We start from the raw sequence: 5,481 nt of genomic DNA, 5'->3' as shown, positions 1-5,481 counted from the left end.
TCCTATGCTCATTAACTATGTCTTATGTTTATATGATGCTCATGTTGGAGATTATGCTATGACTATGTTATTATCTCTTATGCTTATGTCTTATGTTGACTAACCATTTTGAGATGCTCTTATGATGTTGTGCTAGCTTTCATACTTGGTACATTTAGTACTAACGCATATTGCCTACATTCTAATCAAATGTAGGGTTTCAGAGTTTGAGTTGCTTTGAAGGCTAGGTTCCCAAGGATCAAGAAGAGTTGAAGAATTGGTGAGTCCTCATAGCTTCGAGGACAAACCCTTATTTCCTTTATGTCATTTATTTATGTTATTAGACTTTATATGGGCTGCGTCCCACAGACTTTTATTCAAGAGTTTAATAGATGGTTTGAGACAAAGGTTTTAGTAAAGACTTTTGTTTGCTTTATGAAATATGACATTGATTGTAAAAGTTTTAAATTGTTCCGTATTTTCATTTCTATTACCTATGTTATGATGCTAAGGGCTTATATGAGACCCCTTCGGGGTCAAGTATGCCATGTTATGTCTAGGGGATACCCCTGGGTCGTGACAACTATGAATGAAAAGTTGGAATCCAAGCTGCACAACCTTACTACTCCAAGATGTCAATTCAAACAAGTTTTAACTTCATTAAAGTAGGTAGAATAAGGGAACTTTTTACTTTGAAAGTTATCTTATATATTTTGTCAAAAATATTCTGGCACATAAATGTTTCTTTAATTTTTATATAGGAAAGGATAACACCAACTGTAGCTTAGCACTTCAATTTTATTACAGGGCTAAAAGATACCCAATTAAAGTTGAAAGTGGAGCATCTATTGTATATAAAGGAAGTAGAATATTTTACATTTACCTTGAAATATCTTGGGAGAAGGAAGCATAGTGCAAAGCCCTTCGTCTTGCTTCATGTGAGGATGAAGAAAAAATAAAGTGGTTGGCAAAGTTAAATGTAGAGTTCCAGAATTACCTGACGTCACTAAACGCAGCATATCCTTCATTTATGAAATCATCTTCAAGTTTTGGTGCTGAAGTAGTTGATAAATCATAAAGTCTCTAGAAAAGAAAACTGGAACCTCAAATACTGCACAAACTCATTCAATCTTTTCTTAAAAAACCCTATTTTTAGTACACCCAAACTTCTAAACTCCTATTTTCAAAAAAATTGTGCAGTATTTAAGCAGAGATAAGTATTCTTAAGTCGAGAACTAGTGTTGCAGAAGCAAGGGTTAATGCTGCCAAAGAGCAAGCTGAATCTGCTCAACTGGAGGCAGAGGAGTTGAAACGTAAGTACGACATTGCTGCCAAGGAAGCAAAGAATGCTCTTTCGAAGGCAACAGCTGTCCAAGAGCGCACTAGCAACCAAGCACAATTGAGAGAGGATTCTTTACGGGATGAATATTCGAGTAGTTGGCTAATAAGGTGAATTTCTACTTGATAGATTGATGCTAGTTATTGGCTTCATTTTCTTTTGCTTCTTATCCCTCTACCTTAAAACCTCAGTAAAAATTTTAAAATGGTGCCTAACTCCGTGCATTTATGTTTTCTCTTGTACTTTGCTTGGTGGACTGTGCCAGCCGACTTGATTGGTGTTCCGAAATGATAATTGAGATTCTTGCCATTTCTTTTCAGTACAGTAATTGAGATTTTCTGTTCTTGTGAAACTGCAGGAAAAGGAGATTAAGGAGAAGGCAACAAAATTTGAGCAGGCTGAGCAGCGTTTGTCAACTTTAAATTTGGAGTTGAAGGTGTGCGTCTTCTATATAAAACTAGTTTACGTGTATCTTCACCTGATTTGTGCATGATTTCTCTTTTTTTTAAACAGTATGGAGAAAAATGTATGGGAGAAAGATGGGGGATTGGGAGAGACAGTTGTTTAACTTCCTGTAGAGTGGCCTGTAAATTCCATGCTTGCAGAAGAAGTCACTACCTCAGTCATCCAATATCTGTTCCTTAGATTTAAGAAAAGTTGTCTCTCGTTACCTCCATCATCCAATATTTGTTCCTTAGATTTATGAAAAGTTGTCTCTCAGCTCTGTAGTTATTGGTAGCCATGATATTTGTGCATTGGTCATAGATAGACAGATTTAGATAGTTTGTCGCTATGCTGGTGCATACCTTGCAAGATGGTTGTCATATACCTGACATAGCTCCTTATAATATGAGAAGAGTAGTCCATTAGATCTTCATATTCGTATCTCACTTCATAAAAAGACCAACTTGTTGCTCTAGCAATATAAAATCATGCACGTGTCCATTGTGTATAGTCAGCCCAATATATGGACAAGTTCTAGTACTAATGACATACTCTACCTACTAAAAAAATGTTCTTTTACTATTGGTTGTACTAAGATCTTTACCTTACACAGCTTGCTGAGTCAAAGATACATAACTATGATTTGGAGGTCTCATCATTAAAGCATGAAATTAAGGAATTATGTGAAAGGTTTGAGTTCATCAATGCTACTACACTATCATTTGAAAGAGAAGTTAGGATTCTGGAACAAGAGAAAGTTTATCTGGAGCAGAAGTATCGGTTTGAGTTCATTAGATTTGAAGATGTTGAGGATATATGTGAATCAGCTAAAAGAGAGGTGAAAAGAGCGACTGAGCTGGCTGATAAACCAAGGGTTGAAGCAGCTACTGCGCAGAAAGAAAAAAGTGAAATCCATCGAGTAGCTATTGAAAGGTCGGCTCAGATCGAGAGGAATGAGAGAAATATACAAAACTTGGAGAGGCAAAGAGACGACTTGGCCAATGAATTAGAGAGGTGTCATGCATCTGATTTTGATGCGCACTCAAAAGTTACCACTTTGGAGGCCAGAGTCGAAGAAAGGGAAAAGGAAATTGAATCACTTCTGAAATCAAATAATGAACAGAGAGCCAGTACTGAGCAAGTCCTTTGAGAGTTTGTTGGAGACTGAGTGTGTTGTGCATTCTGAGGCAAACAACAAGGCAGAAGCACTATTAGTTCAGTTGCAAACTAAACAAGGAAAGTTGGATCTTCTTCAGCAACAACTAACTAAGTTTCGGATGAATGAAACAACATTAGATAGCAAACTTAGAACTGCTTCCCATGGAAAATGTGCCAGGATAGAAGAATATGAAGCCGGTGTCGAATCTGCTCTTCATATGGGCAAAAATGATAGAGTAACCGGGGGAAATAAGAGGTCAAAGAGTACGACCAGCCCCATAGCAGTCACCTGCCCAGAAGATGAGGGCTCCGAGTTTAGGGGAGATAATGTTACTAGTAGTCAACAAACAAATACTGAGGATTATACTAAATACACGGTACAGAAAGTGAAGCAAGAGCTCATAAAGCATAATTTTGGTGCTGAACTGCTCCTATTGAAAAATCCCAACAAGAAGGATATTCTAGCTTTATATGAGAAATGTGTTCTCCAGCTCTGCTTCCTAGAAAGGTTTGAAGTAACTTCCCAACAAATTTCACCAGGTGACTCTCTGATATCTTAGGATATTTTACATGGAAATCTTTAGCACACTACCTTTTGACAGAAGTTGGTATAATTGCTGATGCTGCTGACTTAACCATTTATGTAACTTAAAGACTGTTTTCCCATCTGGGGTGTATTCTATTTTGCACTCCTATTTTCAAAAAAATTCAACCTTACTTCAAGCTTAATAAGTCGAGAGTTAGAAACTCACGAAACCCCATTTCAAATACTGCACATAAATCGGGTTTGATTTTGCACAACACCTAGTGTCCCCAAAACAAAATAGAATACTAAACTAAATTAATTGATTGAATGAAAAGAGTACTTACTTGTTAATGGAAGATTTACTTGAACTTTGAAGGAAGAGCTCACTTCAGTTCACTGAAGAGAGGAAAAAAAAGAGTTAAAAACACACCCTAGAATGTTCATTTCTCATATGAGAGTTTGAGAGCTCACTTTAGTTCATCGATCGGAAATGGAGAGATGAAGAAGAATGTTCATCGGAGATGGAGAGATGAAGAGGATGAGCTCACTTCATCGATCGATCGGAAATGGAGAGGTTGAGAGCTCACTTATCAGATAGAGAGTGTAAATGTTCAAATAAAATTGTACCCTAGAAAATATGACATAAATAAATTTTGCAACGGACTTAGCAACGGATTTTAACATTCATCACTACCAAATAAATATATTTATATCGGTTAAATTCTAATGACGGATTTTTCCATCACTAAAGAATATAATTTTATAAAAAATATATTTAAAAGTGTAGCGACCTTTTTTCCGTCAATAATTCCATCGTGAAATATTAATTAAATTTCTCACAACTAATTTGTTGCTAAATTCATAGGAAATTTTGGGCGCCAAACTTTCGCGCTAATATATAGTGACAAAATAAATATTTCATCTCCAATCCATCACTATATCATAACTCAAAAAAATATTTATTAATCTAGCAACAAAATGGTAATTTAGTGGCAAATCCGTCGGTATTTAGTGATGGAATATAATTCGTCGCTAAAATTCATCGCTAAACGCTATTTTTTTAGTAGTGATGTGAGCGACAGTGCAGAAAAGGTGAATGCTTTAAATTATCTAACTAGAACTCCACCACCACCAGTGGAGGAATGCTACTATGAGGAGGATGCGTATTTGGTGAATGATCAAACGGGGGGTTTTCAAACCGACTCCCAAGGTTCCAACTCAGATAATTGGCACCAAGGTCAATGAAACGAATGTTGGAACTATGGGAACTATAATCGAGGAGGAAACTATGTCCGGGATAGGAACTACAATCGTGATAACACTACAACTGGAACAACTATGGTAACAGGAATGAGAGAATGGGGCCCTATATTCCACCTGGGAACAGGGAATCTGGTAATAGAGAAGCCGGGGGCAATATGTCACGCGTTGAGAATATGATGAAAAAGATGATGAAGAGGTTTGATGCTACTGATCAAAATGTGAAAGAGATGCATAGTGAGTTGTCCAGGATAGGTCAAAAAGTTGATGCCCATGCAGTGTCGATAAAGTAACTAGAGTAGTAGTTCAGTCAGTTATCTACTACTGTGAATACACACCAACCGGGCACACTCCCCAGCAACACCATCCAGAATCTGAAAAATGATGGGCATTGTATGGCAATCACAACTCGTAGAGGAAAATAGACTATTGATCCTCCCATCCCATCTGATGTGGAAAATTTTGTAGAAGCATATGAGGATAAGATTGAGGTTACTTGAGAGATGAAAGATGCCGCAGAAAAGGAAATGGAGTTGACTCAAAAGTTTGTTCCTATGCATAGACCCCCACCTCCTTTCCAACAGGTGTTAGTGCAAAAGACTGAAGAAGGAAAATACCGCAGGTTCATAACTATGTTTAAGCAATTTTCCATCAATGTCCTGTTGATAGAAGCTTTGGAGCAAATGCTTGGGTATGCAAAATTCATCAAAGACTTGGTGACCAAAAAGAGGGATGTCAGTCTTGATAGTGATGAGAGGCTGCAGCATTGTAGTGC

General features: G+C 37.1%; 1 pseudogene; it reads left to right on the top strand.

Annotated features, from left to right (window-relative positions):
* The first annotated feature begins 1,190 nt into the window (after window positions 1-1,190).
* LOC102582745 (putative WEB family protein At1g65010, chloroplastic) lies at window positions 1,191-4,999 on the top strand (annotated as a pseudogene).
* The last annotated feature ends 482 nt before the right edge of the window (window positions 5,000-5,481 follow it).

The sequence above is a fragment of the Solanum tuberosum genome, unplaced genomic scaffold (assembly GCF_000226075.1).
Source record: "Solanum tuberosum cultivar DM 1-3 516 R44 unplaced genomic scaffold, SolTub_3.0 scf00895, whole genome shotgun sequence".
NCBI classification, from domain to species: domain Eukaryota; kingdom Viridiplantae; phylum Streptophyta; class Magnoliopsida; order Solanales; family Solanaceae; genus Solanum; species Solanum tuberosum.
This window is presented reverse-complemented; position numbering and strand designations above follow the sequence as displayed.